Here is a 25,576-nt window from a genome sequence, read left to right as displayed (position 1 = left end):
ATTTCAATGCAGCTATTAATATCTGAGTCGGGAAGCATCCCTATCCAAAACATTTGGAGCCAGAAGTTTTCAGAATTCAGAATTTTTCAGTTTTAAGAAAGATAGTATATGCATAGAAAGTATATTGTTAGTCTAGTGGGTTATACAGCAGAACTGTAATCGTAATCAAACATTAGTTCTGCAGTAAAATGTATGAATATTCATAGTAAGTGGGAAATAAAGGCTATAAATAGCTATATAACATGTGAGCTCAGTTCAGGTTTGCCACTAAATGAATTCAGGTCAGGTTAGGTCCTGCCAGGAATGAGTTACAAAACAAACAAAACAAAACAAAACAAAACAAAACAAAACACCAACTTTCAGCTTTTAGAGCTTTTCAAAAGCTTTCTGAGCTTTGCAGTTTCAAAAGATTTCTGAGTTATGCAGTCAGTACCACCCTAAAGGTGTATCTTCATAGCAAATGGAATTTATGCATATCTAAGTATGTTTCAATAATATTTACCAAACTGTACATTGTTCATGTAGAATGTGCCTTGTCTTTGCTTTTTCATCACTGATCTTTTTTTTTTTTCCCTTACAAAGTCCCAGGGTAAAAGAAATCCTTCAAAAAAGGAAGAAGGAAGGTAACTGGCAATTACAAAACTAGTTTTTCATTTATACAGATAACACGTTATTTTAAAATATCAAAACATCAGTAATTTCTTGGTATATATATTTAAATCTGAAATTGAAGCATTTGCTTTTTGAGATGTATCTAAAGAATTATACACTGCATTAAAATCTCAATTCAGACAAAGGTACATGTTTACAAAATGTTTTGATCCTACCCCTCCCCTGTTTAAAAAGTCTCCAAGGTTTGTTAGCTTTGTTGTAAATTTCCATTTCTCAGGTTTCCTGAGAAGTTGGTAGTTTTCTTATGCTTGTTAGACCTTTGTACTCCCCCCTTCCCCTGCAGAGTCTGTTTTTGTCTGAGCGGGTCCTTTTAGAATGTTGGGTGGGGAAAGGGAGGGTGGGTGGTGGGTGGAGGAGGTTGTACAGAAAGTGTATAGCTTGGTGGTCAGGGAATGGAAGAAAAGGGGATTAGGAGATGTGATGGGGAAAGATGCAGGAAGGTGTCAAGTCCAATTCCTGTCCTTGCCCTGGAGCCTAACCACCTTCCTTTCCTTAGTTCTGCCTTTCCCTCAATACTCCTTCCCTTTTATCTTCTAGAATCAGCTCCATTTTCTCACAGCCTGACTCTACCACACTTCTAGGATAATTTGTTTTAAATGGGATTTTTCCCCCTAGGGATAGCATGCTACCTGGAGAGAGGAAAGTCTGAAGTGTAGAGAATGCCTACTCCTGGACCTTGGTCCTTCCCACATGGAAGAGCATCCTTCCCACATGGAAGAGCATATAGGACAGTGAGGACTTACCTCAACCAAGTGCAGAGATACCCATCTTGTCATTTTACTCTGGTGTTGTAATCCTGCAATTGTGAATATTCATCATACTCAAGAACTAGAATTCGTCATCTATCTCCTAGTAGACCAGAGGAGATTCTGCTAAGAAAATCCCTGTGGGTTTACTCCAGTCTCTGTCTTTGCTAGTCTACATGGAAAAAGAGCATGAGCTTTGAAGTCAGACTAAGACACCTTGGAGTAGATATTTAGCCTCCTTGATCCTCAGTGTATTTCCTGTTTAAAGTGTGGACTAAAAATACCTACTGCCTGTAAATTGGTATGTGGTAGAGGTAAAGAATGTAGCATGCCTAATGTAGTGGTGATGTGTACTAAATGCTTAATAAATACAATTTCCCTTTTTCTCCTTATAGGAACTTGTGGCCCCAGCAAACTGACGGAGACGTTAGAGAAGATAGACAAAGGATGGAAGTTGATATGGGCTCCTGGAATTTCAGGTCTGCTTAGCAAGAGCTGAAGAGAAAGTTGACTGGTACATGTTTTTTTAGATATGAACCGTGTTGGAAGGGGAGAAAGGGACAATTTACTAGAATCTAATTATTTTCCCCAGTTTATCTGATACTTTAGTCATATCCTTTGTCTCTGTCTCATTGCTATTCTCTTCATGACTCTTCTGACAGAAACATGCCGTAGCAATAAAGTATCATCTGTGTGGTGTTTCCTGAAAGCAGTGGGGAGAATGAGGTCAATGGTTAGTGACCAGGTTAGAATCAGATAGACTTCTTTACAGTCTCAGCTTTGCCATTTTTTGGTGTGGCGTGGGGAAATCTCAGTCTCCACTTCATCAGCAGCAAAATGGTATAAGCTTACCTAACTCAAAGGGTCATTAATTTGCTTATAAGTATTTTTTTTCTGAGCACTCATCATGTGCTAGGTACTGTATTAGATATTGAGGATAGACAGTTAACAAAACGATCCCATTCTTACAGACTTTGCATTCTAAGGGGAGACACAGAGGATATACCAAGAATGTAAATACGTCAGATGGTGACTAGTCAGATGGTGGCTATGAAGAAAAAAAAAAAAGCCAGATAAAAGGACTGGGGGTAAGGGAGCAGGTTACCCTTTTATATAGGGTGGTCTGAAAAGCCTCTGTAAGAAAGTACCCTTTGAATAAAATCTAAAGAAAGTGAGAAAATGAAGTGTGTTCTAGGCCATTGTGAGATTTAATGAGATAATGCTGATAAACTTAGCATATTATCTGGAATACACTGGGCACTATATCAATATTAGTTGCTTATGTTATTAAAGAAGGTATTTCATTACAGTGAAGGCTGCAGGTAGCTGAAAACCTTTCTAGTTCACCCTAACACACTCCTGAGGGACCCTTAACCATTATGAAAGACAGGGGTGATGGCTCAGAGGACTTCATACACACACATTTTATTGCTTGCAATAAAATGCCAATTGTGTGAACAAAAGTATTTCTGTAGGAGTGGGATATTTTAAGATAGCAGAAAAGAGAGTGTGGGGTAAGAGAAACTCTATAGGGTAGTCTTCAGATTCATATTCTCTGTAACAAATATTCCCAACTCTGAAGTTTGCAGGTGTGCACACATATTTCACCTCATCAACAACAATAATGGCAATGATGACATTAATTATGCCATTTATAGGTTTGTAAAAGCTCTTCTTTCAAAGACCTCAAGTGTTTTATGTACGTGACCTAATTCACCCTCACAGCTTCCCCAAAGACAGGTCTAGTCCCATTTAATAGATGAGGAAACTGAACTATAAAGAAGCTAAGTCACCTCTTCAAGGTCAAATAATTACCTAGACAACTCTGATCTAGATCCCAGACTTAATTTTCAGGTTAGGTCCCTTTTTGTTTGACTCTTCATCTTTCTAGATGTCAGAGACTATAAGGTGGGTGCAATGGAAGGAAGCCATGATGTCAGGATGTCAAAGTGCCCACCCTTTGCTCATCACATAGTTAGTGATCAGTAAATGTTTTTTTTTTTTAAACTCTTTAAGAAGGGGCTTCTTTAGTGCTACCAAAATATTAACTATCTAGCATACCTCTCAAAGTTTGGTTGATGGAGAGAGCCCTAGTTTAGAAACACCCATATACGTAAATACTGACATTTGGCTTTCCTCTGTGAAAGTCAACAGGAACATAACAAGGGTTCTCATTTTTTGTTGATCATCTTCTCTGGGGCAGGCCTTTTACATATGTTCTGTGTTATGTAATCCTCACAACAAAATTTTTCAGGAAAAATAGTTGACCATATTTACAAATTAGGAAACAAAGTATCCCAAAAGTTAAATAATTTATCTAGTGTCACATAGCTTATATATGACAAAGCTGGGATCAAACCCACATCTCTCTGACATCTAAGTCTTGATATCTTCTATAAGGCCAGACTGCCAATTCATAATGCCTCACTCAAATTACCTGCAGTCTGATGATCCAGTGTGAGTCATTTATGACCCATTTCTCCCTTTACATGAAATATTAGCAAAAGAATAAAATCAGCAGGTAAAATTTGAACAGTACAATTTTGCTGTTTTTAAAAATTCCTCTTAAAAGTTTAGCAGGTTGGTATATGCAGCTAAAATTTGGAATTTTGAAAGTTCTGTCTGGATTTTAATTATCTAGTCCATCCCTTTGCTCATCAGCAAGACCAATTGGTAGTTTTCTAAACATATCAGTGCACTTCTTTTTCCTGTGTCAGAGATAGTCTAGTTCACAGGCAAGCACCTCTGGAGATATGAGGAAGGAATGAAATCTTGGTTTCAGTGACATCAAGACCTTCTCAGGTGCCAGAGGCAAGATCTTGTAGATATATGCTATTGACTTGGGAAAGAATTTCACTTATAATTTAATCATCTGAATCATTCATACTGGTAAAGTGATGACATAAGCAGATAAATTATGTATATGTAATCTCTTATGCAACCATCAAAAAAGATATACAAAGAAGTATACTCAAAAACACTACAGATAAATAAAAGTGAAATTCTTCAAAACATTCAGGTAACTCATAGGAAGGCATTAAAAAGAAAACAGAAATGAGACAGAATAAAAAGGATATAAAAATAAAATGGCAAACTTAAGCCTTCATATCAATAATTAAACGTAAATGGTCTAAGTACATTACTTAAATGACAGAAATTGGCAGAGTGGATTAAAAAATGTAATCCAGGGATGCCTGGGTGGCTCAGTTGGTTGGGCGTCCAACTTTCACTCAGGTCATTATCTCACAGTTCATGAGGTCCAGCCCCACATCGGGCTCTGTGCTGACAGCTCAGGGCCTGGAGCCTGCTTTGGATTCTGTCTCCCTCTCTCTCTGCCCCTCCGCCACTCATGCTCTATCTCTCTCTGTCTCTCAAAAATAAATGTTAAAAAAAATTTTTTTAAAAAGGTAATCCAAATATGTTGTCTGTAAGAACTCACTTCAGATATGATATAGGCAGGCTGAAAGTAAAAGGGTAGAAAAGATATGTCATATAAACATTAATCAAAGGAAAGCATGATTGGCCATATTAATATCAGAAAAAGTAGACTCCAGTAAGAAGAAAACTAGCAAAGACAGAGAGGGACAATATATAATGATAAAAGGAACACTATACCCAAAAGACATAACTATTTTATTTTATTTTATTTTATTTTGACATAGTAATTTTAAATACGTATGCACCAAACAACAGAGCTACAAAATATGTGAAGCAAACCTGAAAAACTGAAAGGAGAAATAAACTCACAATTAAGGTTGGAGGATTCAATATACTTCTCTCGGTAATTGATAGGATACCTAGACAAAGAACTCAGTAACACAGTAACATCAGCAAATAGGATTTAATCAACATGTATAGAATATTCCACACCATGACAGCAGAATACAGACGCTTCTTAAGTGCCAGTGGATCACCTACCAAAATAGACTATATTCTATGATGCTTGCCATAAAACAAACCTCCACAAAATTAAAAGAATTGAAATCATACAGAGTGTGTTCTCCAGCCACAATGAAATCAGCTTAGAATAACAGAAAGACTACAGAAAAATCTCCAAGCACTGGGGAAACAAAACCCATCAGATTATCCCTAGGTTAAAAAGGAAGTCTTAAGAGAAATGAAAAGTTGCACTGAACTAAATGAAAATGCAATATATCAAAATTTGTGGGACACAGCTAAAGCAGTTCTTTGAATGCTCTGAATGTTCCTTTAGCAAAACACAAAACTTTCTGTTTTAAAACCATTCTTTCTAGGGGTGCCTGGGTGGCTCAGTCAGTTAGGTGTCTTGACTCTAGGTTTCAGTTCAGGTTTCTTACAGTTTCATGAGTTCAAGCCCTGCATGGGCTCTGTGCTGACAGCATGGAGCCTGCTTGAGATTCTCCCTCTTTCTTAGCCCCTCCCCTGCTGGCACTCTCTCTGTCTCTCTCAAAATAAATAAGCTTAACAACAACAACAACAAAATTCCTCCTATATCTTTTTCTTTAGATTTGAGTGGACAATATCTTATTTTTTATGCCCAAATCTGGCTTAGTGCTCAGTAAAAGTTGCTTGAGCAAATGAATGACTGGATAGAATAAGCTATTTAGCAGAATGGAATTGAGGCCAAACCAATTTCTGCATGGGATCAATCAGAAAGTGTATATGCATGGTAGGTGGGGCCTTACACAGTGGGAGCTGCTGCACAGACACGGTTCTGAGCAGCTGCCTAGTTTGTCTACCAGGAGAGCTTCCTTGGATTTATAGTTGCCAAAAGTGGCATTTGCCTATGAACAACAAAAGTAGAGAAAACTCAGCATACCCAATTCCATATCTCTGCCCTCAGTAAAAGTAATTTCTTTAGTTAATTAAATCAGATTTGGCCTTCTCCTTATCATTCTACCTTAACTATCCAACTTTTCTCGCCTTTTCCTTCGTGCCTCTGTGAATAGAAGGGCCATAAAGGTCATCTAGTCCAGCTTCCCTTTCAATAACTGAATATCCTGTAGTCAGTACAGGGGTGAGCTGCCAGTTTTTCTCACAATTGACTCAACTCAACTCTCTGAAAAGAACATCAGTGAGAATCCAAATGTAAGGCGTAAACTCAGTAATTGAGGAAATGACCTAAGAGAGAGTCTGTGAACCTTCCCCTTTCAAAACAAGTGTTTCTACTAAACACATAAAGGCAGACTTATTCTGGAAAACTAGTTAAAGTCAAAAGATGGGAAAATGTTCCAAAAGTTTGAGTATGCTAAAATCACTCAATGGTCTTACATGTTATGAGGCTGGTTCTATTCCTAGGGGACTAAAAGTATGATAAAATCCCTAATTATACACAGGCTTGATGATATATTTCCAGGATTATGTAGATGTGTTTAAATCTTATCCCCCCCCCCCCACAATTGATAATGTGAATTAGTTGACGTATCCTATATGCTGTGTAGTTACACTTCTCAATGGAAAAGAGTAAATGGCATTCTAGTTTTTATATATGTCTCTTGTGAGTTTGGTAAGCTAGTCTCAGCATTTGATCTTACCATGGTGAACTTGTAATTCAATTTATGAGCCTTTAAAGGGGAGAATCCTTCCTGGAAATCTAGTGACTCTAACTAATTAATGCCACCATTCTAGTAAACTCTCTAGATGGTCAACTAGCTTGCTTGGCCAAGTCATATCTGACTTTACTCCAGGCCTTTCCTTTCAGATGACAAGGCCCTAACAAAAGATCACACTGCCTATACTTGACTTCTGCTAGAGAGAAGGGACTCAGTATTTATGTGTTGCTTTCTTGGACTTTACTTGGTGCCTTTAGAAATGCTGGAACTTGTCTTCTTTTCCTTTTCTTCTCCTTGATCTTTGTTGTATCCCTTGGGGCTATGATGAGAAACTTCAAGTTGGTTTAGTTAAGCCAATGTTAAAAGCCTAAAATGGCAAAGTAAAATCAGACAAAATAACCAGATAGTAGCAACAATGTTCTTTTTTCTTTTTCTTTTTCTTTTTTTTAATGTTTTTTTTTTTTTTTTGAAGGAGAGAGAGAGACAGAGCGTGAGCGGGGGAGGGGCAGAGAGAGAGGGAGACACAGAATCCGAAGCAGGCTCCAGGCTCTGAGCTGTTAGCCCAGAGTCCAACATGGGGCTTGAACCCATGAACCGTGAGATATTGACCTGAGCGGAAGTCGGAGGTCTAACTGACTGAGCCACCCAGGCGCCCCAACAATGTTCTTTTTTCTCTTGTGATAATTAAAAAGAAAGAGAAGTACAGCAGTCATCACCCCCATTGAAAACCTCACCAGAGGGGCAATCCCAGGAAATCCCTAGGAGCCTCCAAGGATGTATAGCTGTAATTCAGCAGCAGTTACCCTCCGACTGTGAAGCCAGCAGGGCTGAGGGCTGACTGTATGTGTCCTCGAAGGCCTCATTCAAGGTGCATAAGACTGGTTTTTAATAGTGTGTGCAGTCTGTCAGGATACTGAACTAAGAAGGGTAAGACCGGTGGGACTTGTTTGTCAAGGTCCTAATATGGGAATTTTCCTGGTTATACACACAACAATGAATATGAGCAACATTAATAGTGGCACGAGTGATGAAGTCAAAAGCTTGAGTCTTGGTCTGCTGTAATTATTAGACAACGTATCCCCAAAGTAGGCTAACAGGGTTCACATTTCTAACTTAGAAACAGTCTACATCTCACCTTAGCTTTAAGATGTGTATTTGGCTCAAGTTACATTTTGCCGAAGCTCATTTTGCACTAATTGCAGAGTGTTTATACCTTGAGAAGGTTGTGGGTAAGTTTATAGAAAATGTGTATTCCGGAGTTAATATGTTCCAAACAGCTGCTTCGAGGTGATGATTGAAAACTTCAGGTCCCTCAAATAGACGAGTGTTTTCTACATTTGAATTTTCTCCTCCCCGCCCCCCCAGCCTTTAATTCCTGTTGAGATGCTGAGATAGTCTGAATTTGGAATACTCAACAGCACATCTGCAAGACTAAGTGTAGGCCTTTGAGCATTTATAACTGCAGCTCCTAGAATAATAACTGTCACAAGATGACCACCAAGGCTTGACAGACTAAGCATCTTCCCCAGTTTGCTTCCCCTGTTTTTCCATGAGACACCTTCACTTTATTCACCCTGGCTCAAAGACGGGGGCTAATTTTCCTCAGCTTCGTCTTTTCCTACCCTCCTGTTGATTTTGCTTTGGAGCCATTTTGTATCTGTCCCTGCCTCTTCATACCTTCTCCTAGCATGCTTTACCTTTCCTGTGAATTCTTGCAAGAGCCTCCAAACTAAAGGAGACATCGACTGTTAACAGTTGTTATCTCTGGGCTAGATATCAAGAGGCACTTTTATGTTCTTAGTTATACATTTATATAGTTTTTGACACTCTTGACTGGCACGAACTGCTTTTGCAATCCTAAAAAAATTTTTTTTCATTAAAAAAGGATGTAGGGAAGTGACATGGTACTCAGAGAGGCCTCTTAGATGTGATGTTACAGGAGTGGGATAGGAACATTTGAGAACAAGCACATTTCTATAAGTTTTTCTCATGTAACGTAACCCGGAACCAAACTCCAGTTCCTGTAGTAGCTAAAGCAGTGCAACCATCTTCTATAAATAGTCAGAAACACTCAGTCTGGATTCTTATACAATATCATCTGACAGACAAGATGGAAAAGGCATGTTAGTCAGGAACTGAGAGAAAGAGAGGGGAGGGAAGGAATGAGGAAAAGAAAGTCTTAAACAGCTTATAATATAAATTAGTTCTTAAAGGGACTCCTCAGTGTTAGACCCATGTAATAGGAATGGGTTTTTTTTTTTTTCTGAGAATTATTGCTTAGACTCACTGGTTTATGATTCCTGAGGAGAGCCAGCTTGCTCTTCTGACCCACCTCCCCTTTCACTATCATGGGTGCTATTTATAGAGCTCCCTGTCCCGGGAGTGAGCTGCCTGTCCCAGGGGTCCAGCCCCAAGCAGGCCCTGTGTACTCTGTGACACATTCTCCTGAGGGTACACAATTTCCAAGACTAGCCAACAGCTGCTACTAATTTTTACTAAGAAAGGCTAACATAGCAAGGGAGAAGACAATACGAGAGACTCCTGGGTAAAATGGTCTTCTGGCTTCTTCACTTCTGGTTGGATCCAGGCTGGACATGTAGTGCATCAGCTTCTCATGAGCCCAAAGCCTAAAGGCTGTGGGGGGGTGGGGGCCTGTGTGTTAGTCTTCTCTTGGTTCATCTTCCCTGCAATTAGTTCTTATGGGGACTCTGGAATTAGGCCACAAGCTTGTGTTTGCTGAGGTATGGAGAGGGTTCTGGAAGCCTTTACCAAGCATGCCTTCACTAATGAGCACCTGCCTCAGTAAGAATACATGAATTATAGGTACAGTGAGCAGGAAACTAAGAAAACAAGACACAGTCAACAAATGTCTGGTGAATGACTAGAAAAACATGGTAGTCAAAAGCACAGGCTCTGAGGCGGACTCCCTGGGATTCAAGTCCCACTTACGTAGCTGTGTGACCTTTGCAGAGTTGAAGCTCTTTGGGGAAGAATGCCTAGTTTCTAGTCCAGACTCTGTTTAATAACTGAATGTGCTGGGTCAAGTCATTTCACTTCTCTGGGCCTCAGTCCTGTCATCCATAAAGTGGGATAATTATACCTGCCTTGTCTACCTTACAGGGTTGTCAGTGGGATCAAATGAGATAATGTCATAAAAGCCCTTTGTAAATTAGAATATACTATACAAACATAAGCTATTATTACATTTAATTCTAGTGACTAGTAAATAATAAAGTGGTGGAACCAACAATCCCATTGTCACCAACTTGAATCTTACAGAGCAATTTCCCAATTCCACCCACTCTACCTGCTAGGCATTTCCACCTACCTACCTCCTCCCATGACTTTAGTCAAAGACAAGAGAAAGAGAGTACCATAATAATTCCCCTAATTAACTTTCTCAATCAGAGCCCTATAAAAACATATCCAAAAGAAAAAGGGAATGCATCGCAGTGTGTGTACTGTTTCTTTTAGGTAACCTCTCTAATCCCCCAGAGATTTTAGTTCCATTTCTTTGTTTCAGTGCTCCAAGTCTGAAGTTATTTTCACACTGCTCTTTGGGGGCGCATCAGCAAGCTAGGCTTTGGGTCTTCTGATTGTCACAGTTGGCTAGTGAGCACACACAGGTCGTCTTCCCCTCACTTTCTACCATCTGAACATTCAGGTGTTAAAGTAGATGACCCATTGATCCTTTCCAGTCCTGAATTATAGACCTAATTCATTGGGTTCTCTGACTCCTTCAGCCGCTCCAGACAACTGTCTTCAAACTTTTTGGTATTGGGCATATGTGATTTATGCCGGAGTGAGATTAAGAGCAAAGGAAAAATTCGCAAACAGAGCTATCACAGGAACTACTTGCCAAGCTTCTTTTCAAATCTTCTTCCCGTCCCTTTTTACGGCTCATCTCTGGAGTGGGTCAAAAAAGCCCTTTTTAAAGAGATAGAAGCCAGAATGGGAGGTTGGAGTGGATATAGAGTGAGAAACTGGATCAGTTCCTCAGCCCCCATTATATTTTCTGCAGTTTGGGCAAGTGAATTAACTCTGGTCTCAGTTTCTTCATCTTTAAAATGGGGCTAACCCCTTATTTACTTGCTTTAGTTATGTATTTACTGCCTTATTGACAGGCCTGTTGTTAGGAATAAAAGAAACTGCTTAACGTCAAAGCACTTTGTTGTTATTGTTTACAATACAACAGAGATTGATTCTGGAATCTGAGGGCATAACAGGGCACTTAGATCCAGGCAGACTGTAAACCAAAAATAGCATCACAATTGCACAGAGCCTAGAATAAAGCATTACTAGCTGCCTACCCATCCTTCCCTTCTCCACAGCAAATTCTTCCCAGGACCTTTGTGTTGAGTTAGTTGTCAAATGTTCCCATTCTCAGATGATTCAGGCTCACTTTCTTTAAAATGTCTCTGATGTCTAACACATAACCACCACTGTGGTTTAGAAAGCTCTAAGCAGAGCCGTGGAATTTGGAACTGCTTCCCGCAGCTAAGCTCCATAGGTGCAAGACACAACTGTCAGCCGCTTCTCATTGCAGATCAACTTGATCCAATTGCACTGACAGTGATGGGCCGAATATAGGCCAGCAGCAGGGGCTCACATTGGCTAGGGTAAGCCTGCTCACAGATGTGAGGAGGACTAGCTAGGACAAGTCACGTCACCACTTAGCCTAATTACTCTTAATGGGTTTAGAGCTGTCTACCTGGAGGAAGGGAGTAACTTGCAAGGTTCTGTGGACATGTTTTTCTCTTCCCACTCCAGTCTCTCCCCTGGGTGATCTCACCCAGTTCTCATCCTTTTCCAATGACTTCTTCTGTCTTCAACTGAGATATTTTACCTGAGGACTAAGCTACCGTCTATTGGCTGGTCGTGTCACTTGGATGTCCTGCTTGTACCTCACACTCAACAGGCTGCAGGTTGATGTCCTCACCCACGCATCCATAAACCAGCTTCTCCTGTCCTGGTGCTTCCCCTCCAATGAGCCCCATCCTAGGGAATGACCCTTTGCCCACCCAACTGTCCAAACAAAAGGATGGCCCTGACTCCTCCCTCTCACAGTCAATCTCTGATCAGCCTTAGCAGTCCTACTTCCTAAATATCTCTGGAATTCATCTCCTTCTCTTCATCCCTGCTGCCATTTGCCTAATTCAGGCTGTGATTATCTTTTGCGTCATGTATTGCAAGAGCCTCCCAACTGGTTTTTCTTACTTCCATTCCTGTCCCCGCTCTGATCCATGTTCCACAACAGGGATGCTCTGAAGACTGCAAGTCTGATCATGCCACCTGTTCCCTTGCTTAAATGTATAAAGAGCTTCCCAGTGCTCAGAGAAGAAAACTCAAGCTCCTTGACACAGTCTTCCAGGCCCTGTGTGATCTGGCCCACTTCACATCTCCAGCCTTAACCTCTTACCACGCCCTCCCTTTCATCCCATGTTCTGTTCCAGTGGCTCTTAACCCGGGCTGCACATTAAAGCTACCTTCTTTAAAACATACTCAAGCTTGTAAATCATCCCCAAGGCTGGGCTCTATCCAAGACCAATTAAGTCAGAACCTCTGGCAGTGGAGCCCTACTCGGCTGCACCTCATTCCCGCAGAGCATCATGCCCTCGCTCATCCTTCATCCTTTGCACGTGCTCTTGGCTTTGCGTGGAAACTTTCCTTCAACCTTGCTTCCCTTCCTGCCACCTGGCTGACTCATTCATCCTTCAAGCCTCACCTGGGGCATCGCGATGTCCTCCAAGAAGCCCTCTCCAAGACTGGTGCTTTGAGTGACATGCTGTCCTCCATGTGCTTCCAGATAGATCACCCTGTACGTTCCCTCTGGCAGTAGCACCTGTCACACTGTATCATTCTCACTGGAACACTCCAACTTTGAGCTCTCTGAGAGTGGAGACTGGACCTGCTTTTTCTCACCCTGTATCCCCAGCATCTGGCACAGTATCTGGCACATACTATGTGCCCAGAGCATTTGTCGAAATAATTAGTTCATTTTATAAAGTCACCCTGCTTATTCCAGACTTGCCCATCCCTCATAGCAGGAGGGTCAACAGCCATATCCATTTCTGAGTTCCTTTATTTAGTCACTTATAAATTCTTCTAGCAAATATTTGACAATCTGGTATGTGATTGGCATTAGTCATCCTGAAATACATTGGACTTCTGCAAACAAAAAATTCCCCAATCTGGGGCCTGAGACCTATCTGCAGAGAGGCTAGGAAAGAGTCTCACAATTTCAGATTGCCTAGGTCCCAGAACCACAGCCAGGAGACATAGGCAGCTTCCTCTGTGCTCACTCTATCCCTCTTCCATACAGGGAAACAGGCCAGGAATTACTCATGATTGTTTCCAAGGATTACCTCTCTGGATTCCTGAGAACTTGAACAAGAAAGGCTAAAAAATTGAAAGGATTATAGTAAACCATGAACTGATGATCCCAAAGGATAGAAACTGGTTTCTTAAGCATCGTGTAAGTGAAAACACAGGTGAACATCACTCCAGCCCATGCTGCCCTGAGGGCCTCATCCCCTGCCTCTAACAGCTTTAGAGGCCCACCTGTGGACCCCAGACAGTCACAGCCTGAAGCCCATGGGTTGGTGTGCAAGGTTCCCATGGAGCCTGGAAAGTGCTCAGCTTTTCTTCAGCCCACACCAGGCTGGTTCTGTCCAGTCAGAATTCTGCTTCACCACCAAGAAGACCTGGCAAGGTCCTAACTTCACCTCATATAAATGAACCAAGGAGAGTACAACTAACCAAATAGGAGTGAAAGGGGAAGAGGAGAAGAAAGGGAGGGAGGCAGAGACCAAGAAGAAACTTTTTTTGTAATAGTGATAGAAATGAGACAGGCTACCATCGAGTACTTTTAATGTGCCAGGCTTTGTGCTCACTTCATCCTCACAAAAATGCTCAAATTCAGGTCACTGGTGTAACTACAACCCTATCTTCCTAGCCACAAAATGCAGAGAGTCAAATGGAGAGGAAGCTCATGGGGTTGGGGATTTGGGAATTTGCTTTAGTGGAAGTGGGTAAAAGAGGTTTGGAAGATGTATATATAGGCTTTGAAGAGTACAGAGTGGTTCCAAGTAGGAGATGCTTGGGCATGATGATGAAGGCCAGAATATGGTTCTGCTGGTTTCTGAGTGATACTGAGGGGCAATGAGAAGGAATCAGGTGTAATCCAAGTAGATGATAAAGTCACCAAAGATGGCAGTGGGGGAGAGAGTAGAAAGGTAGGAGCTTCATTCTTCCCATTTACAAATAGATACTGAGCTGAGCTGTGCTGTGTGTCAGGCAAGGCTTAGTCTCTGTGGATACAATCATGAACAGGACAGCTAGGGCCTTATGTCATGGAGCTCATGTCCCTGTAGGAGTGACAAGCAACATAATCAAGGAGTAAGTACACACACACACATACACACACACACACAATGCCAGAAAGTGACTAAATGCTGGAAAGTTGTGGTGTGGGTACAGATCTGGGTTTGCACTGGGTGATTCAGGAAGGTCTCCTTGTAAAGGTGACATTTGAGTGGGATGTGAAAGGCAAGAAAGGCATGCAATATCCAGGGAGGAGAGCATTTCAAACATGGAGAACGGCTGGCACAAAGGCGCTAAGTGGGAATAAGCCTGGAAGAAGAAGAACAAGGCCAGGGTAGCTGGGACATGACGAACAGCCAGAGAGTGGTGTGGAATGAGGTCTAAGAGGCGGGCAAGTGCTGGATCACATGAGTCCTTATTGTCCACAGTTTGCTATTTGGATTTTAATCTAAGGACAGTGGGAAACTGTGAAGAGTTTTGATTAGAAGAGGGATGATCTGATGTGTGTGTGTGTGTGTGTGTGTGTGTGTGTGTGTGTGTGTGTGTTAAAGTTATCTTAACTGTGGAGCAACAATGAAGTAGAGAAGGGAAACAGGATCCCCAGCAGAAATAAACCATCCTTTACAGGAGGTTGTTGTTTTGGGTTTGGTTTTGTTTTCTTAGATCTTGAAGTCGAATGCATTTCTAAGGGTCAACTCCCAAGGTCAAGAGTAATCTGAGAAGTCTGTCTGCTCCCTGGGGTTGTTTGTGAGGAAGTCAAGAGAGGCACAGACCAAACCACTTATTATGGAGGAGAGTGTGTGTTTTTCCATTCCACTGAAAAGCAGACAACAGAAGAAGAAATGTACTTGTTTGAATCTCTCCCTGCAGAGGATGTGCCACCCACTGTCCCCTCTCCCGAGGTACCCAGAATCCCTTTCCCTGTATCTTTATCCTTCCAATGGTTTAACATGTTAAACCCTGCTTAATTTCCTAAACTGATTTCCCGAGGGCTCTGGCTTGCAGAATTCCCTTTCCTGTCATAGGAACCAGCTGACTTGGTTTTCCTCTCCTGCCCCTGTCACTAGGGCAGTGGAGCTGGGCGTCACTTTCCTGACTCCACACTGCCCCTCCTCAGGCTTCAGATCCTCCCTCTGGGCCCTCCATTCCTCCTGCTGCTTTGGTGGTCCAGACTCCTCATTTATACCAGATTTCACTTGGACAACATGCTGGGATGAAGGAGGGAGTGACCTGGGTGAGGGAAGCCCCCAGATTGTCTTTGCACCCCTGGAGGCTGCTGCCCTGGCTTCCCAAGCCTGCAGCAGTAGGCAGGCTGTGCCTGCTCCCAGCCTGGATTCCATAGACCACCTACCATGAGGTTGCTGGCAGAGCCCCTGTGAAATGGTGGATGAATTCAGTGCAGGAAACTCACCTTTTCTGACTCTTTCTTTAGTTCTGGTTGCTAGGACACTGCACTGAAGGTCACTTTACAAGAGTGGCTCATGCTGAGCGAGGACACAGTATGTGCCTGGCTCTGCGCTAAGATCTGTATAGGCCCATCTCACAAGATCCTCATAATCTTCTTACATAGAAGGGATCTTGATCTCCATTTTTATGGAAAAGGCTCTGAGAGGTTGAGCAACCAGCCCACCAAAATGGGATTCTAACAAGCTCCAAAGCATCCAGGGGCTTAGCCATGACATGCCTATGACAACCTTAACATTTGTTTGTCCCTCACCATGATTTCAGTCTGAAAGTACTCATTTGGTGCAATTTACTTTCATGTCCTCAATAATAAACATTTCTCACCATGAACTAACTATCCACTCTAATATCTTTTTTCAATATGGGCCCTGGGAAGATGTGGAGAAGGTTCTGACTGATGATGTCAAATATAAGGTACCAAATTTCTCCCAGACAGCCTCATTTTCTTAATCAATGATTTTTAAACACCACACATGAAAGTGTTACCAATGTTTGTAAATTTAGATGTAATGTTGTAGGTATTTAATTGTTCTTTGGAGAATTAAAAAAAATTTTTTTTAATGTTTATTTATTTTTTAAGAGACAGAGAGACAGAGTGTGAGTGGGGAAGGGGCAGAGAGAGAGAGGAAGACATAGAATCCGAAGCAGGCTCCAGGCTCTGAGCTCTCAGCACAGAGCAGGATGCGGGGCTCAAACCCACCAGCCATGAGATCATGACCTGAGCCGAAGTCGGACGCCTAACCGACTGAGAAACCCAGGTTCCCCTGGAGAATTTTTTTTTTGCATCAAGCATGTATTTATTTTACTATCAGGATGGGAAAAAAGGAGGAATAGTGGGAAATAAAACAACAACGGAACAGGGAAAAAGAAAGGGAAAAAAATTGTTCAGACTTGTTTCTGACCATCCATGCTGATAAGTTCCCTGTGCAGAGGATCTCACATAGACCATCCTTAGACTTGAGTCCTCACCTGGCTAAAGACCACACCTCATATCTGTAGTGCATGGTCAATACCCTTGAGCAGAGTTGAACGAAGGTTGGTGAGTTGAATCAGATGTGGCCCATGATACACATAGTGCCAATATTGGCTGGTTTGAGGTTAACAGGCCCATAGATTTATTCCCCTAATGAGATGTGAGGTCATTTTTAGTTAGAGATTTTAGAGACTTGAGAAAAAAAAACCTGATGTCATGATTCAATGAGTTCCTGAGGAAACACATAGAATTTTTTGGCCACATATTCTCAGTTTTTTGGTTCATTTGGCATATCGCTATGCTAAATTTGAAAGCAAATGTCAAGCATAATTATTATATATGTACAAATTCACCTCCCAGGGATCTACATTCCTCATCTGGAAAATGAGGGAGTAAACCAGACGCTCCCTAAAGGGCTTTCTAGTACTTGTGCTCTCTGGTTTATGTATTTTTGGACATTGTATTTCACTTTTTGTTTATTATAAACTGAAAAGAGTAAAAAAGGATAATATCCAGCCTCGAATTTCCCAACCATGCTATAACTGATCTACAAATTGGATGTCTAAAGGATTATGTTACTTTGAACTAAATAAAAAGAATAGGTTAGCATTCTGAGAAGATGCTTAGATTGTGGCCTTCTAGATAAGTCCCATGCCTAGGCATTTGCAACGACTTCCCTGTGTCACAAACAAAAGGATTTTTCCATGCCTTTTGAGAGTATACATGAGAGGGAATTAAAATAAGGTACTAAACCAAAACCCACTATGGTTATTCAAGTACTCCTAACTTTGTATTTTCATCCAGAATATGTGCATCATTTTTTGGTTCTTTTTGTGTTTCTTTCTCCTTTTTTAAAAAAACAAGTAATCTAGGAGCACCTGGGTGGCCCAGTCAGTTGAGCATATGACTCTTGATTTCGGCTCAGGTCATGATCTCAAGGTTCGTGAGATTAAGCCCCGTGTTGGTCTCTGTGCTGACAGCCTGGAGCCTGCTTGGGATTCTCTCTCTCCTTCTCTCTCTGCCCCTCTCCCCTTCAAAGTAAACAAACATTAAAACATAAAATAAAAATGAATAATCTATAAATAATTACTTAGGCCTCTTTTATTTTGAAAGTCATGCAATATTGCAGATAAACCCTCCAATGCTCAAGTATATGTGAGGTGATATTTAGTGACAGAAACATGTAGTGGTTAAGAGCAAAAGTCTTCAGTCTCTGGGAGTGTCTGGGTGGCTCAGACAGTTAAACGTTCGACTTTTGATTTCAGCTCAGGTCATAATTTCATGGTTTGTGGGTTCGGGCCCTGCGTCGTGCTCTGTGATGACAGCGTGGAGCCTATTTGGGATTCTCTCTCTCCCTCTCTTTCTGCCACTCCCCGGCTGTCTCTAAATAAATAAATAAATAAACTTACAACTTTTTTTTTAAAAGTCTTTGATCTGTGTTTTGTCACTTAATTAGCTGTACAACCTTAAGCAAGTTATTTAACCTCTCTGACTTCCCATCTATGAAATGGGGATATTAAGGATTCTTTCTTTCTTCCTTCCTTCCTTTCTTCCTTTGTCCTTCCTTCCTTCCTTCTCTCCCTCCCTTCCTTCCATCTTTCCTTCAATAAATACTTTTTTGAGCACCTGCAGTGTGTGACTCAAGCCTCTGGGAATAAATATAGCAGCGAACAAGGACAGAGTTCCCTTTTTCATGTATGTAAGAATTTAGTTGAGTGAAACAGTAATAAATAAATATGAATGCCTGGTGGCAAGTACAATGAGAAAAGCATAGTAACAGATATTAGGGATGGAGGGAAGCTACTTAGAAGAGGTAGTCAAGGAAGGCTCCTCTGAAAAGGTGACATCTGAGCTGAAATGTGAACTAAGTGTAGAGAAGAAGATTCCAGGTGGGGAGAACATCAGATGTGACAATCATAAGGAAAGTGTGCTTTCAGTGAGTGTTTGGGGAAGAATAAGAAGGTCAAGATGACTGGAACATGTAAAGACTTTAGATTTTACTCTAAATGCATTGGGAAGCCGCTGGGAGGGTTGAGAGGAAAAGTAAAAACATGATGTGATCCATGTGGAAAAGGACCAACTTTCCAGATGTTTTAACATGTGATTTGACTATGTGTCTAAAGATTGACTTCTCAAGCATGTGTTAAGATTGGCATGAGCTCATTAGGCAGTGTATGTGAATTGCATAGTGTTTGCAGTAGATTGCACTCAAGAAGTAGCTCTAATTATTATGCTATTAGTCAAGTTGATAGACCATCACCAAGGTTCTGCACTGATGATGATAGGGCATCTGTCTGAGGTCCAAGGAAATAGGGAGAGAAAACCATCATTTCTTGAGTACTTACTCTGTGCCAGGCCTGAACATATTTAGCTCTGGTACAATAGAGCAAAGCAGCACACTTTTTTGTATCAGTCTTGTCATGATGCCCAGAACTATTCATAACTCTGGGCTGAGGTGACTTTTAAAGTGTACATTTTAACCTGGGGTGGCAACATCAGGTCCTATTGACCCCCTGTTACCTTAATGTGATTTCGTGGATCAGATGAACTAGCTAGCCATCCCAATGGCTCTGGAGTCTGAATGCCTATGGTCAAAGTCTAGCTCAACAGCTTATAAGCTGTGTGACTTTGGGCAAGGTACTTAACCTATCTGTGCCTCAGGTTTCCCGTCTCAGGGATGATAGTGATAATTATCTTTCAGCGTTTATGTGAGCTAAAGAGAGGTACTGCATGCAAAAATGCTTTATCTGACATAACTATATTATTTTCACAGTTAAGTTCATTAATGAGCCAATCAGAAGAGCTTTGAGGGGTGGAACACAGCACTGGTAAGGTTTTAGGGGAAAGCAGAGGGCCAAAAATGTTATGGTGCTACCATGAGAAGTTCTGTAGGATGAACACTTACTTCCAGGAGTGGGAACAGCTGGTAAAAAGATACTAAAACATGTTTTTAAAAATCTAACTTAAGTTTTTGCAAGTTCTCACTGTGGAGACAGAAGATTCAAGTGATCCAGTGAGAAGTTTTGATCAGTATGCTGCAGGGTGATAGATGATAGGGAGCCAAAGAAAGAGACAGACCTTATAAGGAGTTTAAAAAAAGTAAGAAAAACAGATAAATGTGGTAAAGAAATCAGAAAATTCATAGAGTAAGAAATGCAACTAGAAAACAAATTAGTGAGAAAAATGTTTGCCAATCAAATTAGCCAAGGATTAAAAAAAATAATACAAATCCCCTTGCAATTAAGGCAATAAAAATTGCTGAAAGGATTTATTGCTGAAAGGATTATATGTTGCTGAAAGGAATATAAATCAATAAAACCATTTGAGAAATCAATGTGATGACATAGATCAAGTGTCTTTAAAATGATTATTCTCTTTGACTCAATAATTCTATTTCTAGATTGTTATTACCCCTTTGTAGATTTTTCTAGGTTTTATTGATTTATTTGAAAAAATTAATTTTAGTATTTTTTAATGTTTATTTATTTTTGAGAGAGAGAAAGACAGAGTATGAGTGGGGTAGGGGCAGAGAGAAAGGGAGACAAAGAATCCAAAGCAGGCTCCAAGCTCTGAGCTGTCAGCACAGTTCCTGAAGTGGGGCTCAAATTTACGAACCACGAGATCATGACCTGAGCAGAAGTTGGATGCTCAACTGACTGAGCCAGCTAGGCAGCCCTGAAAAAAATTAATTTTAGATATAGAGTCTTCATAGAATTTATTATAGCAGGCCCAACTTAGAAAGATTAAAATATCTTCAAATAAATGGCATATTTTGCAACCATTAAAAAAGACATTTATATCCCCATGAAAAAGAATGAAGTTGGACTCCTTCCTAACACCATACACAGAAATTAAGTCAAAATGGATTATAGACTGAAATGTTTAAGAGCTAAAACTATTAACCTCTTAGAAGAAAATATAGGAGTAATAGACCTTGGGTTAGGCAAAGCCTTCTTAGATATTACACCAAAAACACAGGCATCAAAAGAAAGAAAAATAGACAAACTGAGCTTTATCAAAATGAAAAACTTTTGTGCTTCCAAGAACACTATCAAAACTGAAAAAACAACCTGAAAGAATGAGAGAAAATATTTGCAAAACATTTATCTGATTAGGGACTTGTATCCAGAGTATATATCCAAAAATCACAACTGGAAAAAAAAAAAAAGACAAATAACCTAATTAAAACATAGGCAAAGGCTCTGAATAGACACTTCACCAAAGCAGGTGTAAGAATGGCCCATAAGCATATGAAAACATGCTTAACATCATTAGCCACTAGGGAAATGAAAATCAAAACAAATGATATCTCTTAATGAGATATCATTTTATACCTGCTAGGACCGTTGTACTAAAAAAGACAGATAATAACAAGTGCTGGAAAAAAATGCAGAGAAATTAGAAACATCATACACTGCTGGTGGGAATGTAAAATGGAGCAGCCATTTTGGAAGACAGTATAGCAGTTCCACACAAAGGTTACCCAGCAATTCCACTCAGAATTCCACTCAGAAATAGAAATATATACTTATACAGAAATAGTTAAGGTGGCATTATTCATAATAGTTAAAAAGTAGAACCAACACAAATGTCCATCAACTGATAAACTGATAAGTCAAATGTGGTATATCTATGTAGTAGAATATTATTTGGCAGTAAAAAAGAATGAAGTATTGATACATGCTGTAACATGGGTGAGCCTTGAAAAAATTATGCTAAATGAGAGAAGCAGTCACAAAAGACCTGTATTGTATAATGTCATTTATATGAAATGTCTAGAAATGGTAAATCTATAGAGACAAGAGAATAAATTAGTGGTTACCTGGGCTAAGGCTAGAGCGGGGATGGGAATGGGGAGTGATCACTAATGGGCACAAGCTTTCTTTCTGGGGTAATGAAAATGTTCTCAAAGCAATTACGGTGATAGTTGAACAACACGTGTATACCAAAACCCATTAAATTGTACACTTTAAATGGGCAAATTAGATGGTATGTGAATCGTATCCTTATAAAGCTATTAAAAATACATTTGTGTAAAGTATATACTAAAAGAAGAAATGTTCATAATATTTGTGAATGATTTAGAATCATGTATTGTAAATTATGGTTATAATTATTTGGAAAGGAGATTCAAAGCTTTGACATACAAATATAGTATGATTTCACTCATATGTGGAATCTAAGAAACAAAACATGTGAACATAGGGAAAGGGAAGAAAAAGTAAGATCAAAACAGAGAGGGAGGCAAACCATAAGAGACTCTTAAATACAGAGAACAAACTGAGGGCTGCTGGAGGATGTTTGGTGGGGGGATGGGCTAAATGGTAATGAGCATTAAGGAGGGTACTTGTTGGGATGAGCACTGAATATTGTATGTAAGTGATGAATCACTGGGTTCTACTCCTGAAATCAATACTGCACTGTATGTTAGCTAACTTGAATTTAAATAAATAAATTAAAACAAAAACCAACACCAAACAAACAAAAACCCTCTGACCTAAATTCTGACAAGAGATCTACTACCATGTTAATGAAGGCTGTCTTTGGATGGTGAACCATGGTTGATGTTTTTCCCCCTTTGATCATCAGGCCTTACTCTGGTAATAGGGAAAACTTCTGTTAATAAAAGAAATAAGGAGGCCTTTTTTCCCAAGCAGTCCTTGGGCATAATCCTTGTTCATCCTTACCCCCTGCTAAACAGAAAGCATCTGAAAAGTGTTTCAGCTGTTATTCTATAGAAAACAAAGTCTGACTGAGACCAAAAGTGACATTTTCCATGTTCCCTCCTCCCTCCTGTTCTTCTACCCCACAGGCCCATGAAAGAAAAATGATTCAGAAAGTCCCGAGCAAGTGAAACCCAGAAACGTGCTACACTTGTGTCTGGCAGCCTCATGCCCTGGAGGTGAGGAGCGGACAACCACCATCCAGGGCTTCTCACAGTGAAAGTGGAATGAGGGAGGCATGTGTTCCAGCTGGGGGCATGAGTTAGGGCCTGTGCCAGGTACAAAGAGAAATTTTATTTTTGACTTGAGCGCACACCGTATGCTTATCTCTACTGAGGAAACCAGCTTTTCCTTCTTACCTCCCAAGAGGAGGAGCCAGTCCTGGCTCACATCCCTGGACAGAGTTACACTTCCCAGCTGGCCCCTCTCCAGGCCAGCCAGTTGTCCATCTCTATCTTGGAGGAACAGCTTTGACAAAGTCCTTGGCCCTGTTTGGAAATCCCCTTCCCCTTGCTCTCCCAAACAAAATTAATTTGAGACGGTTGGGTTAATCTGACATTTTTCCTCTGAGGAACATGTGTTCATATGAGGGGGGAGGGTCTCCTGGAGACAGTCTCCAGGCTATCTACTTGGAATCCATATACCTCCCCAACCCTGCCAATCTGCAGTGCATTCAGGGGCATGCGCCTAGGTTGCAGAGGGGTCTGGGGACCAGTTTTCTGAGGAATGGTTGAAAGACCTGGGGCCTCTTAACTTGGAAAAGAGAAAACTCAGGGAGATCTTGAGAATTGTCTCAATGAGCTTATTCAAAGTTTATTTTGGAATAGTATCTCAGAGAAAAATTGGAACCAATGTGGAGAAGTTGCAACGAGGCAAATTGCCTTAATATCAGAAAGAACGTTTTTAATAATGAGAATTTTCCAACATGTAATAGGCTCCATAGTTGAGGAGGTGATTTTCATTGGAGGAAATCTATACAACAACTTTCTTTTGGGCACCATCAACTTGAGAGTGTAAAACTTTTTTCCAACAATTATGTGGTGGTGCTTATTATGTACCAGGCACTTTATATATATATAATACTTAATATATATATATATATATATATATATATATATATATATAAAGTACTAAGTACTTTCTAAGTACTTTAAAGTACTAAGTACTTAGTACTTTATATATATAATTCTAGGAATACTTACAACATCCTTCTAAAATAAGTGTATTATTATCCCCAATTGTAAGTGAAGAAAAATAAGACTCAGCAAGAGGTTCAATAACTTGCTCAGGGCCACACTGTGACTCCAACTCAGGTAGAATGGCTCCAACATCCATACTCCATCCATTAACTCCTATATTGAGGTCACATTTATATTAATACCCCCAAGATATGACCGTAGGCTCCTAAATTTCAAAATATAGGATTAGTCTCTCTCATCCAGAGGTGCTCAGATCATTTCCAGAAGTCCCCACAGAGTGCCTACCTATACCAACAACTTAGTGGATAAGGTACATGCACCTGTCATACACCATGGCTTCCCTCTTGTCAACACTATTCATGCAGCCTCACCAACTATACTAATTGTGAGACCACCAATGTCTGTTTCAAGGGGGCTTCCCCACAATGCACCCTAGTCCATAGGGCTCAAGGCCTGTGTGTTGCTAGGTTCTGAGAGGAATGGAGAATGGTCCCATGTCTGTGCTACAGTTTGTCATCTGAGTCCCCAAGAAACAATACTTTTGGCTGGAGTCCTCTGTCTCTCACCACAATATGTCCCTCTCAGATACTGGTCCTCAAACTCCTTGAGTTTCAGAGACAGTCCAATGATTGGAGGTGGGTCCTACAACTCATGTCCCTCTCTGTCTCCTTTACTTCTTTCTCGACTGTCTCCTATCACTTGGACAACCAAAATAAAACTCTCTTTCCCCCAGCCACAAAACACAGAGCCTCCACGCAGTAGGTGAAGAGAACTCTGAAGAGATGTCACCTCATTTCTCCCCAGCTCTTGCTCAGTCAAAAAGGACATGGGATATCTGAAAGCAGAAGCAGGAAGACTATTCTCAGGTGTTCTGGGGAATGGGTGTGCTGGATGAAGCTGGAGGCTGGAAAGAATGATAAGGTCTCATCAGTTCAAAAATTTTAGAATCCTAAGTCCCAAATAGTTTGTTAGAAATGGAGTTGCTTCAGCTTGTTTCCTCAAACGGCCCCCACTGGGTTTGTTTAGGAAAGAGTAGGCTGTGTTTCTAAGTAAAGTTTTTACCAGTTTCTGGATTCTGCTTCATTTATGGAAGGTACAGGGTGAAAGAACTGACTGTCTAGTGTAGCCCATCTTTAGGCAAGAGAGAAAGTTGGGATGTGGAAGGCTAGGGTCAATTTACTGATGGGGAGCAATTAATGGCTCTGATAAGCCTTTTCCTTGAAGAAAAGTTTCAGAGATGAGCTTCCTCTGTTTGTACCCCGTTTCTCTCATGTTTTTCAGGTCTCCCATGTTCTTCAGGTCTTCTCATTGTTCTTTATGGTCAATGTGAGGGATATGGGACATTTAGATTCTTTGAAGTTTCCATGAGAATATTTAGCTGAAATAGGGGAAAGAAGATAGGGACAAGAGTAAAATACATCTCACTGTGGATATGAAGAAAGGGTGTGGTAACCATTCTCAAAATGGCCTCCGGTCTTCTGTCTTCTAGTGTTTGTATCTTGCATGGTGTCTCTCCCTGCATTGAATCCCTTTTTGTCTGTATGACCAATAAAATATGGCAAAAATGACAGTGTGTGGCTTTCTAGACCAGGTCATGGCTTCTACCTTGGCCCTAGGAGAAGCCAGCCACCATGTTATGAAGGACGCTGAAGCAGCTATGTGGAAGAGCCTATAGGGGGAGGAACTGAGGCCTTCTGCCAAAGCCAGCACCCACTTGTCAGCCAAGTGAGTGAACCACCTTGAAAGCATATTTTCCAGTCCCAGTAGAGCCCTTGGCTAACTGCAGCCCCAGTTAATATCTTGACCACAACCTCATAAGAGATCCTGAGCCAGACTGCCTGAACTCTTCCTTACCTATAGAAACTGTGATAGAGGGGCACCTCGGTGGCTCAGTTGGTTAAGTGTCCAACTCTTGATCTCAGGTCAAGTCTTGATCTCAGGGTTG

General features: G+C 40.8%; 1 long non-coding RNA gene across 1 annotated transcript; it reads left to right on the top strand.

Annotated features, from left to right (window-relative positions):
• Positions 1-579: 579 nt before the first annotated feature.
• Positions 580-22,611, top strand: LOC125171974 (uncharacterized). The gene is made up of 3 exons (XR_007154525.1): positions 580-623; positions 1,814-1,932; positions 22,522-22,611. It is a non-coding gene; the product is annotated as an uncharacterized LOC125171974 (long non-coding RNA).
• The last annotated feature ends 2,965 nt before the right edge of the window (positions 22,612-25,576 follow it).

The sequence above is a fragment of the Prionailurus viverrinus genome, chromosome C1 (genome assembly GCF_022837055.1).
Source record: "Prionailurus viverrinus isolate Anna chromosome C1, UM_Priviv_1.0, whole genome shotgun sequence".
In the NCBI taxonomy this organism is placed as follows: domain Eukaryota; kingdom Metazoa; phylum Chordata; class Mammalia; order Carnivora; family Felidae; genus Prionailurus; species Prionailurus viverrinus.
Note: the sequence above shows the minus strand (reverse complement) of the source record. Positions and strands in the feature narration are given on the sequence as shown.